Below are 13,400 nucleotides of genomic sequence, written 5' to 3' on the forward strand. Positions count from 1 at the left end.
CCTTCGTGGGTAAAAAGCCCACTTCTTCAGATGCATGGAGTGAAAATTGCAGATAGAGGCATAAATATAGATTGGAACATGAAGTGACGGGAGTTACCATACAAGAGGAGAACCAGTGTTGAAGGCTAATTCAGTCAGGGTGGATGTGGTCCTCTCCCCATAATTGATGGGGAGGTGTCAATACCATGAGAGGGAAAATTGCTTTTGTCGTGAGCCAGCTACTCCCAGTCCTTATTCAAGCTCAAATTAATGGTGTTAAGTTTGCAAATCAATTGCAACTCTGCAATTTCTCTTTGAAGTCTGTTTTTGAAGTTTTTTTGAATGGCTACTTTGAATTATTGGGTGTGAATGTGTAAATGTGCTATTGACTATACAAGTCCCATATGGTCTCGTGATTTGGATTCCTGGTTTTCACCCAGGTGGCCTGGGTTCAATTCCCAGTGTGGGAACAATGCAGAGCTTTTGCTCAGAGGGGAGGCAGGAAATGAAAGGAATGGGAAGGGATCCTGCCAGCAGGGGAGTTGGACAGTGTTGGAAGGGGACCCCAGAAGTGGGGGTGGGGCAGTGGTCTGGGGAGAGATGAGGGAAGGATCCCAGATCTGTGGGAAGTTGACATTCTGGATAACAGGCCTGGCATGGGGGGTGGGAAGAGTGAGTGTGTCCCTCTAAACTCACCACCAGCAGACTAGGCAGGCTTGGAAGAATTATGTATTTGTTGGTAAATGTCAATTTCTGTGTAAACACAGAACCCAATGGCAAAATCTTTCCATCGATAATCATCAAAACTAACACATGGGCAAAGTAAGAAACATGTTGCTCGAGAACTTATCCTATTCTAATCCTCTAGGGTTCCCTTTTGCCTTAGGCACCACCACGTGGGCATTTCATATCCCTCCTCATTTTCACACAGACACACAATTTCCTTTGCACAGATCCATGAACAGCAAAACCTCCCTGTGTCTATTGTCTGAGCCAGGGCATTCGATTCCAATGAAACCTTCTCTCCTGCAATGGCAATGGTCAGACAGAGGGGATGCGTCCACGTTCCCCCCGGGAGTGAGATATTCACTCTCCTCTTCATGCTGCTGTTGTTATTCCATGAGTCATCAAGGATGGAATAAAAAGCTGAGTTTACTCCAGGATGAGGAAAGGAAGGAGCCACCAACGCCCTCAAAAATCTCAGTGCCCAGAGAAAACCTGCCTCTGTTATTGGACTCACAGATGTGCTGGCGATACAACGGGAAAAGGGACTGTCTGAATTGCCAAGGCAGGGAATGAACAATCTACAGCAACATCATTAACCACAAACACACTCTAATCATGCTCCAGCCAGTAGGGAAATGGGCAGGAATTCTTGCTGTTCAGCCATGGCCACACGTACAGAGCTGCACAGCAGTGAGTGTGCTGGGGAAGCTGGTCTGAGCAAACAATTTGTAATGACCCTTGAGTGAGAACAGAACCAGAGTGTAGAAAGGCCCCTCTGTTAACTGGTTGTGGCTGAGGCCTTAGTTAGCTGGGCTAGAAAACCATGGGGGCAGTTCTGTGAAGGTTTGATCCTTGCCAGCTAGGCAAGGCTGGTGTGTGGTGTCTCCATGGCTGTACTTTCAGGGTCTGATCACAACAGTGCCACAGGGAGCCCAGCCTAGACATATTCAGAGGCTAAGGCCAGGTCAATGTTTCAAACAGTGAGTCTAGGCTGCTGCAGCTCAGTAATGGAGATGCTCTGTGCCAGGGTTTCTCAAACGTTCTTTCACTACAACCTCCTTCTGCCAAAATAACTTAATACGTAGCCCTGGAAAGAGGGACCAAGCCCCTCCACTCGGGATGGGGGGAGTGCCAACGACTGAGCCCCAGTGGGGGGAGGGCAAAACCAAAGCCTGAGGGATTCAGCCCTGTGGGGGGAGGGGCTCAGACTTTTGGCTTCAGCCCCAGGACCCAACAAGTCTAATGCCAGCCCTGGTGACCCCATTAAAACAGGGTCACGACCCACTTTGCGGTCCTGACCCACAGCTTGAGAACCACTGCTCCATGCTGAGGGGGGAGAGTTTTCCTGTTGGTGTAGTCAATCCACTTCCCCAGGAGGTGGCAGCTCTGTCAGGGGGAGAAGCTATATCGGTGGGGGTGCAAGCTGTGGTGTTTACCACATTTAAGAAGTTTAATCAAACCCCATTTTTAAAACCACCTGTGGTCTGGGAATGGCAAAGGAGCTTGATGATGCAGGGTCTGTCCTTCAAAATCCTGGAGATCATGATTCCGTATTCCTGTTGTAATGGGGGTACAGCTCAGTGGTAGAGTGTTTGATTGCAGATCAAGTGGTCCTTTATTCAAACCCAGGTGCCCTCTTAAAAAAAAGAAAAACATTTTCATTTCCATTCTCCATTATGTTCAGGAGCTCCACCATACGAGGATGCTTGAAATGAATGTGAACACTCAACATTTCGCTGTCCAAATGCCTAAAAACCTAGCAAACCTGTCCATCAGCTGAAATCAGTTCCAATCCTCTAAGTGTCTAGTTTATGTTTTCATCAATTAAACAAAGGGATCATTCCCTGAAGCAGAGCACAAGTTTGAAATACAGGCAGCATAGAGCCAATATTCATAATGTCAACTACAAAAAATGATATACATCTAGAGATAGCATCATTATAATCAGCCAATCAGAATCCTCTCCATAGACCCCTTACACGACCACTTCTCTGTAATATTGGCTGCAAATATAGAACAGTGGTCGCAATGGTGATCTATACAGTTACAGATTATTTCAATAATGTCACAGGAGGTGACACAGCAGCAGTGAGACTGATACTGGAATACTGCCTTCAGCTTTGGTGTCCTCGTTTGAAAAAGATGTTGTGAAACTGGAGCTGGGGCAGCAAAGAGCCACCAAATGTTGTGAGGTCTGGAGGAAAATGCCTTCTAGGGAGCTATTGAAAGAGCTCAACCTGTTTAGCTTATCAAAAGAAGATTGAAAGGTGACTTCACTGAAGTGTTGAAGTGCCTTAATGGAGAGAAAAGATTGGATATTAAAGGACTCTTTAAAATAGCAGAGAAAGGCCTAACAAGACCCAATGGCTGGAAAGTGAAAAGAGACAAATTCATATTACAACTAAGTCACAAACATTCAACAGTGAGGATGATTCACCACAGGAACAAGCTACCAAGGAAAGTGGTGGATTCTCCAACTCCTGATGTCGTTTAATGAAGACAAGATGCCTTTCTGGAATGTCTTTGCCTCAAAAGTAGCTCCTGTCCTACAGGAGGCCTGTGATATGCAGGGGGTCAGATTAGATGCTCTAATGGTCTCTTCTGGCCATAAAGTCGACTAATTTCTGAAAAACTGAGTGTAGCTTTGGGAGCAGCGTCTGATGTTTTCCTGTCTAGCCGGCTTGCTGCCTAGAACGAACGCTCCTTGAGTGGGGTGATCCACAGGGAGTAGCTCAAACCTGCAAAGTGCCTGGCCAGGGGCAGGACATTGGCACAGCAAGGGAGGGGTGTGGCAGTGACATCACAAAGGCCTTTTGCAGGACCTCAGCCTATTGGTCCAAGGTGGTGGGGAGGTGGTGACCTCACAGAGAGATGCTGACATCAGCCAGGCAGGACAGGGGCGAGGGGCCAGGGAAACCTCAGAGACCCCTGTGGCTTTGCTCCAGGAAGTCTCCTTCTCCAGGTCTCTCTTTGAGGACTGAGGGAGTATTCGGGTTCACGGACGTGAGCGCCAGGAGGAACCTCTTTCGAGTTTTCTCCTTCCCTTGTAGTGATTTTACTAGAAAACAGCCGCCCCTGTTTAGAAGGTAAGAGTCTCCTTTCTGAGCCTTAGCTTCTCCCTCTTTCGAGTAGGGATAATAATGATCTGCTCCTGCCTACCTCACAGTGGGTGGAGGCAGGGCCGGCTCTAGGTTTTTTGCCGCCCCAAGGATAAAAAAATTTGGCTGCCCCCACCCCAGCCCTGGGCTCCTCCCCACAACCCTGCTGCCCGAGCCCTGGGCTCTGCCCCCCCACCCACACCCGCTGCCACCCCAGCTCTGGGCCTCCCCCCCACCCGCTCCCCCCTGCCGCCCCAGCCCTGGAACTCCCCCCCACCTGCACCCCCCTGCCGCCCCAGCCCTGGGCTCTCCTCCACACACACCCCATGCTGCCCCAGCTCTGGGCTCCCCCTTCCGCACCAGTGCTCCCCAACCCACACACCCACTGCTGCCCCAGCCCTGGGCTTCCCCCACCACCTGCACCCTCCTTCTGCCCCTGCCCTGGGTCACTGGTAACTTGCTCCCAGGGCAGGTCATTCAGCAGGAATTTTGGATGTGCACAGAATACAGACAGGACTGGTTCCCGCATGGTTACAGAACTGCAGTAAAGTGGAACAATTTTCAGCTTGTGTGATTGGAAGAGATCTGGATGCATATTATAAGACTGTCCTCCATAAATGAGGAAAAGTTGAGGTGCCTTTATTATTCTTTGTTTCTATGGGGAATTTGCCAATGCAATTTCACTGTCTTCCTTTTAAACAAACAAAACTAGAAAAAAAATGGCAATGGCTGTTGAAAATAGCAATTCCAGTCCTAAAACCCCCTGGGAAGCATTTCTTGCTCAATTTTATCTAGTAGGATGCCCCATGGAACAAGGGGAGAGAGAAACCTGCATCGCTGAAAGTGCAGCCATGGAGACACCACACAGCAGCCTTCCCTAGCAGGGGCAGGGGGGCGAGAAGGGACGTCATCCGAGCTCCCTGCATCCAGGTCACTTTCCTCAGCCGGGCTGCATCAGGGGAGGGCAGAGAGCAGCAGCTTCTGATGCTCCCCTCACAGCCCAGCCCAGGTGGGGAAAGTGACCAGGACGCATGGGGCACATAGTGCTGCTCCTCGCTCCCCCCACCCTCTGTGGGGCCACGGAGGAGCATTGGGGCAGGAAAGAGCAGTGAGCACCTTTGCACGGCCACACGGTGCTTTTGTGTATTTGGTTGTCATGGTTTTGTTGCTATGGCAACTGAGTTAGATTATTATGGGTTAGCTCAACCGGTTTCAACCGGCTGAGGTGCTCTCTGTATATATGTAAATAAAATGGAGGTTTTGGTTAGCTGCCTGCTCTCTGGCCTCAAGTGATTGCTTCCTACACCGGCTGCCCCAAGGATATAACAGGTGCCCTTTGACCCCCTGGAGCCCTGGGCGGCTGCCGGGGGCCCCACCCCTAAGGCCGGCCGGGCTCCCCAGCACGAACAGCAGAGACACAGGGAGACTGGCCACCCACTGAGCAGAGGTAGCCTGGGCGGCTCGTAATGGAGGCTCGGGGGGGGCTCAGCCTCCCCAAACCTTGCGTCGCCAAGGGGGCAGTGGGGCCCATGACTAGGGGCCCTGGCCAAATTAGGCCCCCCTGGGAAAGTCTCCCCCATGTCAGCCCCAGGGCTGGAGGAGCTCCCACTCCCTGCTACGGCCTGGGGGCTGCAGCAGGGGCACAGAGCGTCTCTGGTCTCGGGGCCGCAGCGGGGCTGGGGTAGAGGAGTGACAGGGTGGGGCCAGTGGGGGAAGGGGTGGAACAGAGGTGACAGTGGATGGGGCCGTGGGTGGAAGGTGTGGAAGGGGGCGGAGCCACACACAGAAGTGGGGGGGTTCATGGTTCCAGTGCTGGGGCCCCCGCACTTGTTCTCCCTTTCCCTGGGCTTTGGCATCACTAGCCCCTGCTTAGCGAGTAGGGGTCAGTGGTCCCCAAAATGTGGGGTGTGACTCCTAGGGGGACACAGAGGAAGATTGATGGGGGCACCTCAGGGCCTGAGCCAGCCCCCATGGAGGGCAGGGAGGGGGCCCCACTCAGCCCCACTCTGTCCCAGCTCTTCCCCAACCCCACCCTCAGCCTGGGCCCCTGGCTCCCAGCCCGGCCTCGACCCCCTTACCCCTGTCCGCACCCCTCTCCCCAGCAAGCAACGGCCCCACTCCCAGCCCCGGTTCTCGACCGCGGCTTCCGAGGGACCACAGCCATGGACACGAGGGCGCAGTGTGAAATGTTTGGGGACCACTGGGTTAGGGTGACGTCCTCAATCACTTCTCTGCAGTCCAATGAAAGCGATTCCTCACCCACCCACCCCTCCGTCAGGACGGCCTAGGTACGTTCTGCTGCCCTTCACTCGTACAGGGAGGAGAATAACATTTCATTGCACTCAATCCTAAAGTGATGTGTAACCCACCACCACCCCAAACTGGTCATTTTGGGGAAGCGGCCCCACCATGCTGCATAGCTAGGCAGAGTAGGGGTGTCTATGCAAACACGGCCTGTTCCTGAAGTCTTCCCACAGCTCCTCACTAGATGTGACAGGGGAGCTCATTCAGCCCCTGCTTATGCTTAGTATTTAAAAACTCCTTAGTGGCCCTATCTCTGCCGGCCTTATATTTCTCCTCCTGTCCCAATCTTAGCAGCTCAGATGAGGTGGCCAAGTGGTTAAGGTGATAGACTGCTAATCCATTGTGCTCTGCACGCAGGGTTCAAATTCCCATCCTCATGGGCTGCATTTAGTCTTTATTCTCCTTTACAGACAACCATCTCCCCCCTTGGTACAGTGACAGATCAAACAATGTTGCTTCTTGCAAACAAAAACCTTCTCAGAATCTCAGCTGCCCCTCCCCCCTTGCTTCAAATAAAATGTCTAAATCCCAGATTTCTAAAAAAATTCTCTAGTCCTGCATTTCTTAGTTTTTATCTCAAAAGGGAACAGCCTCATAATCTGCCCCAAACACCCTGGGACCTCCCCAAATAATTAAAATACCCCCAACCTGAGCAAGGCCACAACAGTGAACCAGAGCTAGTGCCTAGGCCAAGCTGTTCTGAAGGAGACAACTCAACCATTTTCTCTCTGCTTCCCTTGGCAAAGTCTGACTGAGAAAACAAAATTCCCCAAACTGAAAATTTTCTGCTGAAAAACCACTACTAGTGTGTTTGGGGACTTTGGTTTGAATATACTATTATTATTCTCTTCTGATTTCTGAATCAGTTTTGTCATCCAGGTGTATTTCCAGCTGTTGAGTTGTGGGGGAGAGAGGCCAATTCATAATGTCTCTACCCCCCTTTCATACTTTCTTCCAACTTGCTAGGAAGTACCTTTGCTATGATGTGAGTCAAGCAGTGTCCATTGTCGCTGTGCTATCTCAGAGAAGTCTGCATTGTACCCGGTTCCTGGGATAGTCCTTGGGAGTGTGGCTCCCTTCAATGGGCCAGCAGCGGGTCTGGCTCCTCCATTGTCACACCTGAAAGGCTGGTGGCGGGCATTTCCCAACCTCATCTCAGTCACACACACAGAGCAAAACTTCCCAGCCAATGCTACACACACAATCCAACACAATAGTAATGTTCAACAGACCAAGCCTTTTGAAATGATACCTCACCAGGCAGACTTTGTACAAACCGTATCATCATTATATGAGAGCAGTGAATATGGGGCTTCCAGGGTGCTGCTTTGAGCACAGCGTGCCACCCCTGGGCTGACATTGCAATGGAGACGTACCCTTAGAGTCCATCTCTCCTGGGATAAGATGGCAGCAGGGCTGGCCTGGGTCATCTGACTTGGGCTCATGGAGCTAAAGCTGAGAGGCTAAAAACTGTGGGGCGGATATTTGTGTTCACACTGAAGCCTGGGTTCGGAAACCCTCACCCCTCGTGGGGTCTCAGAGACTGGGCTCAAGCCCATCTGTCTGCACTGTAATTTTATAGTCTTGCAGCCCAAGCCCCATAACCCTGAGTCAGCTGACCCGGGCTTTGCGACAGGTGCCCTGGGTGTGTTAATCGCAGTGCAGACATAACATTAGGCTACGTCTCCAGTGCAATGAAACACCCACGACTGGCCCGTGTCACATTAATCAGGGTCATGCGGCTTGGGCTGTAAAGTTGCAGTGTCCGTGTCTCGGCTCAGGCTCAGTCCCCTGCTCCAGGAGCCCAGAAGGTTGGGAGGGGGTTTAGCAAGTGGAAATGGTAAAACCGCAGGGGAGTATTACCCTGGACTCATGGCATTTCTCCATTGGTCTGTCTGCTCTGGGGCAGGGACAGAAACACGTCCTGCTGCTTTTGTTATTTCAAAGGGCGGTTTAGTATTTTCATTCTCAGACACGGTTCACTAAGCAGGACTCAATCCTCAGTGTAAATAAACAAGCCACCAACACATCAGGGATTCCAGTAACAGGGGCAGGTTTTCTCTGGGCACTGAGATTTTTCAAGGAGTTGGTGGCTCCTTTCTTTCCTCACCCTGGAGTAAACTCAGCTTTTTATTCCATCCTTGATGATTCATGGAATAACAGCAGCAGCCTGAAGAAAGAGGAGAGTGAATATCTCACTGCCAGGGGTGAAGGTGGCCACGTCCCCTCTGTTTGACCATTGCCATTGCAGGAGAGAAGGTGTCAATGGAATCAAATGCCCTGGCTCAAACAAGCGACACAGGAAGATTTTGCTGTTCATGGATCCATGCAAAGGAAATTGTGTCTCTGTGTGAAAATAGGGAGGGAAATGAAACACCCACATGGTGGCATCTAAGGCTGAAGGGGCCCCAATAGGATTAGAACAGGATAAATTCTCAAGCAGCATGTTTCTTACTTTGCCCATCTGTCAATTTTGATTATCATCAATGGAAATATTTTGCCATTGGGTTGTGTGTTTACACTGAAATTGACATTTACCAACAAATAGGTAATTCTTCCAGTCCTGCCTAGTCTGCAGTTGGTGAGTTTAGAAGGACAGAGTCACACTTCCCGGTCCCCATGCCAGGCCTGGGCTCTCCATGCTGCCCACTTCCCACAATGCTGGGATCCATCCCATATCTCCCCTCAGACCTCTGCCCCCCACCCCCACTTCTGGGATCCCCTCCCCACACTGTCCAAATGCCCTGCTTCCAGGATCCCTCCCCATTCCCTTCCTCTCCTCTGAGCAAAAGCTCTGCACTATTCTCACACTGGGACTTGAACCCAGGCCACCTAGGTGAAAACCAGGAATCCAGATCACTAGATCACATAGGAGAGGGATTGTGCTGTTTGTCTACTAAGCCAACCCCTCCTGAAAGCAGCACTGCCACCCAGCAGGGGTTGCACACAGGGCTACATTAACCCTTCAGGTGCTAAAGTTTCCCCTCTATCCATTCCCAGTGCCTGTGATCAGGAAACGGACATCAGGGCTCCCAGGTGCTGCACAGACCATGATTGAGATCAGGACCCCATATTGCGCTAGGTGCTGTACACACCCAGGCCAAGACTGGGACACCCAGGGGGTTCCTCTCAATTTCCCTGAGCCTCTGCTGCCCAACTGCTTCTGACTCCATCTGGATCACACCCCCCCCCCCGCATAGCCCGGGGGCGGGGCAGCTCCTGGGGGCGGGGCTCTGGCACATTGTGACGCAGGAGCCCGGGCCCAGCAGCTGCTCCCTGGTGGCCACGTGCTGCCAGCAGCGCTGGAGCCGCCCGGGCCGGAGCGGAGCCGCTGTTCTCAGCTGCAGCAGGAGCTGCCCCCGGCCCCGCTGGGCTCCAGGTGGGGACAGAGCCTGGGGCCCGGGGCTCCCCTGGGTGCGGCTGGCGGGGCAGGGGGGAGAGGCCGGAGCTGCAGGCGGGGAAGGGCGGGGGGGCAGGCGGGGGGTTGATCGGTCTCTGGGCACCAGGGGAGCCCCAGGGCAGAGTGTGTGTGTGTGAGTGTCCCGGGCCCAGGCGTGCACATGGGGGGAGCCCCGGCACCCCAATGCCCTGAGCCCCGGCTGGGGAGGCTGCTGCCCCCCTCCCGTGGGGGCTCCGCGGGGGGGGAGGCTGCGGCGGCTGCAGGCGGGTGCTCGGTCCCCCCGGGAATGACCCGCTGCCGGCAGCTTGTGGTGCCTCCTCCGCGGAGCTTTTCCCCGGGGGCGGCCTGGGCGCAGCTGCGATCAGCTGTTTGCTGGGCAGGCTCCGCTCCGCTGCTCCCCCCCCCCGCTCCTGGGGGGCTGAGTGAGCCCCCCCCAAACAGCCCCAGGGGTCGGTGGGGGGCGGGGCCAGCAGCAGCAGAGCCCCCCCGCTCCCCTGGGGCTGCCCCGCCCCGCTCGGGCTGGGGGCTCTGCCAGGGCCCCCGCGTGAATCACTGCTCCCTGCCCGCCAGGCTCGGCTCCGGCCACAGCAGCGGCGGGTGCCCTGGGGAGCCCAGCTGGGCTGGGGGAGGTTGGGGGGAGGAGAAGCTCCAGATACCGGTAGGAGGCGGAGGGGAGAAGCCGAGCTGGAGTGGGGGGAGGAGAAGCCCCAGACTGGGCTGGAGCCACGCTGGGTGGTTTGGGGGGGGGAGAAGCCCCGCTGGGTTGGGAGGTTGCGGGGTGGGGGGGAAGGCCAGGCCCCAGCAGGAGTCCCACTGGGAGGGTGGGGATGGAGGAGGGGAGGAGCCACCCTGGGGCAGGCAGGAGAACCCCGGACCCTGGCAGAAGATGTGGGGCTGAAGTCCCCGGCTCGGGAGCCCCAGCCACCTTAGTGGCAGAAGTTGCAGGGCTGAAGCCCTGACCCCCCTCTGCGTGGAGCTGGCCTGAGCCCCCCTCGCTCCCATCCCCCCAGTGGAGCTGGCTCCCACTCTCCGGCTGTGGAGAAATTCAGCCCCAATCTCCCCATGTTGGTATCTCCATTCCCCCCCACCCCATCACCCAGCCATGGATGGATTTAGCCCAGGAGGCAGGGTCAGTGTTGGCCCCATTGGGCAGGTGGGATCTAGGGCACAACGAGGTGAAGTGACTTTCCCAAGGCTAAGCAGTGAGTCTGTGGCAGAGCAGAGACTCAAACCCAGAACACCTGAGCCCTGTGCCTTAACCACTAGGCAACCTTCCCCCCGAAGGAGAGGGAACCTCCTCTGCCACTTTGAGTGTGTGGGTGGGAGCAGCCACTAGACAGAGCTGCCAGGAGGTGGGGAGGGGGGCTGGATAGTTGGGCTGGGTGATTAGGGGGTGGGAGGGTCCCAGGAGGGGGCAGTCAGGGGACAAGGAGCAGGGGGGGTTGGCGGTTCTGAGGGGGGCAGCCAGGGGGCAGGAAGTGGGAGGCAGTGGATGGGGCGGGGCTAGAACAGGGCTCCCTGGGTGCACACCCTAATGAAATGTGCTGCACACGCCTATGGTCACGGGGGGTGAGCTACTCGCATCCTTTTCCTGTTCGTGCCATTTCTTTCCATCTCAAAACCTGATAACAATTCTCTCTGGTTCTTCCCCTTCTCTCTCCCCTCCCCACATGTGGCTAGAAAATCCAAGGAGATTCCCTCGTTTTCCCTAAAATTACTGACTCTCTAGTCTCTCATTTTCCCTATTTTCTCCATAATTCTTCAGTTCTCCTCAGCTTTGGGATGTGAACCCAGCCCGTTTATCTGCAGCAATTTGTCCTTGGGTAGGTGGAATTTGCTGTCCTGTGTCACTCCCCCAGCGTGGGTGGGGGTTAGTAGGTGCTGGCTGGGGGAGCCCGCAGACGCGGCTGCCTCTGGGGGGGAGATGGGGGGGCCGATCTCTGCCAGCGACAGGACATGGCCGCACAGGAGGGGAAGGGAGGAGCCAGTGTCCCTATGGAACCTGCCCAGCCCCTTTGGTTCTGCTCCTTTTCAGCATTTTGTTCAGAGACTTTATTACTGGGGAGGCTGAAAAATCTCCCTGTGGGCTTAGCCTGGCAGGAGGGGCCAGGTCTCCCCGGCAATAAAGAGCTGGAGCATGTTCCCAGCATGGCAGAGCCTAGGCTGTGTCTCTGCAGGGAAAGATCCTGAGGGAATCGTGATGTGACATGAACTAAAGCCTGTTCTGAAACCTCCGCAACTGCCCTTCTCCCCCTGCCAGGCTGCAGGATGTCGTCCATGTTTCGCTCCAGCTCATCCCATCCTCCCATGGGACAGGGAAGGGAAATGGCTGCAGAGGAGCCAGCTCAGGTAGGGGTTATGGGGGGGTTGCTGGTGGGTTCCTGCTGGAGGGAGAGGGACAGCAAATGCACCGGAGGTGGGAGGCTTGGACAGTCTGGTTTGGAGGTTGGAGCAGGGCAGGAGATTCCCAGGGTGGAGAATGGGAGGAGGCCAGGGTGTAGCAAACTTGTTGGGACTTGTTCAATATGTGGCTTCCATTCTAGGAACAGACCCACGGGGTTAGAAGGTGGAAATGCTCTAATTTGTGGGACAGGAAACAACCCCCCTAGGTGGGGCTAGGAAAACGGGCCAGACTCCCAGGGCTGGAGCCCGACCTGATTAACCAGCGGCTGCTGTGAGATGTGAGGGGCACCCACCAGGGAGGCTTGAGGGGGTTCTTAACCTTTTTCACAGGCCTTGGGTGGCAGGCCAGTCCTCACCCACAGACAACTTGAAGCATATTCTCACTAGTAACTGCACACCGCACCATAGTAACTCTAGCTCAGGAACCAATCCATGCACCAAACCTCGATGCCAACTCTGCCCACTTATCTACACCAGCGACACCATCACAGGACCTAACCAGATCAGCCACACCATCACCGGCTCATTCACCTGCACATCCACCAATGTAATATATGCCATCATATGCCAGCAATGCCCCTCTGCTATGTACATCGGCCAAACTGGACAGTCTCTAAGGAAAAGGATAAATGGACACAAATCAGACATTAGGAATGGCAATATACAAAAACCTGTAGGAGAACACTTCAACCTCCCTGGACACACAATAGCAGATCTTAAGGTGGCCATCCTCCAGCAAAAAAACTTTAGGACCAGACTTCAAAGAGAAACTGCTGAGCTTCAGTTCACCTGCAAATTTGACACCATCAGCTCAGGATTAAACAAAGACTGTGAATGGCTTGCCAACTACAGAACCAGTTTCTCCTCCCTTGGTTTTCACACCTCAACTGCTAGAACAGGGCCTCATCCTCCCTGATTGATCTAACCTCGTTATCTCTAGCTTGCTTCTTGCTTGCTTATACATACCTGCCCCAGGAAATTTCCACCACTTGCATCCGATGAAGTGGGTATTCACCCACGAAAGCTCATGCTGCAAAACGTCTGTTAGTCTATAAGGTGCCACAGGATTCTTTGCTGATTATACCTCATTAGCATTGACGCACAACCTGTATCCTGTGGTTAAGGCACATTTGGAAACAGGGGTGCCTTTCCAGAATTTTTTTTATTTAAATTAATCTTCTGGCTAATTGTTCACTGTTGTATCGGGAAACAGAGACGAGACAGAGCTGCAGTGAGGCGTCTCTGGATAGTCCCAGACCGCTGTTTTTATTCTCTCTCTTACAGACCGGTTACTCAGTATTACATGATTGACATCACACAGGTTACTTATTACTATATGATTGATACACCTGTTTACTTCATTCTGATTGATTAAGGCTGGTTTCCCTCACCGGGCCATTGTCTTGTGTGACTAGGCTAGCATAGCAGAAAGTGCATAATATACTGTGCTAATAACATGGTTCAGTGCAGGGACAGCGTGGTTTGCCAAC

This window comes from Mauremys mutica, unplaced genomic scaffold, assembly GCF_020497125.1.
Source record: "Mauremys mutica isolate MM-2020 ecotype Southern unplaced genomic scaffold, ASM2049712v1 000322F_np12_subseq_208620:291580_obj, whole genome shotgun sequence".
In the NCBI taxonomy this organism is placed as follows: domain Eukaryota; kingdom Metazoa; phylum Chordata; order Testudines; family Geoemydidae; genus Mauremys; species Mauremys mutica.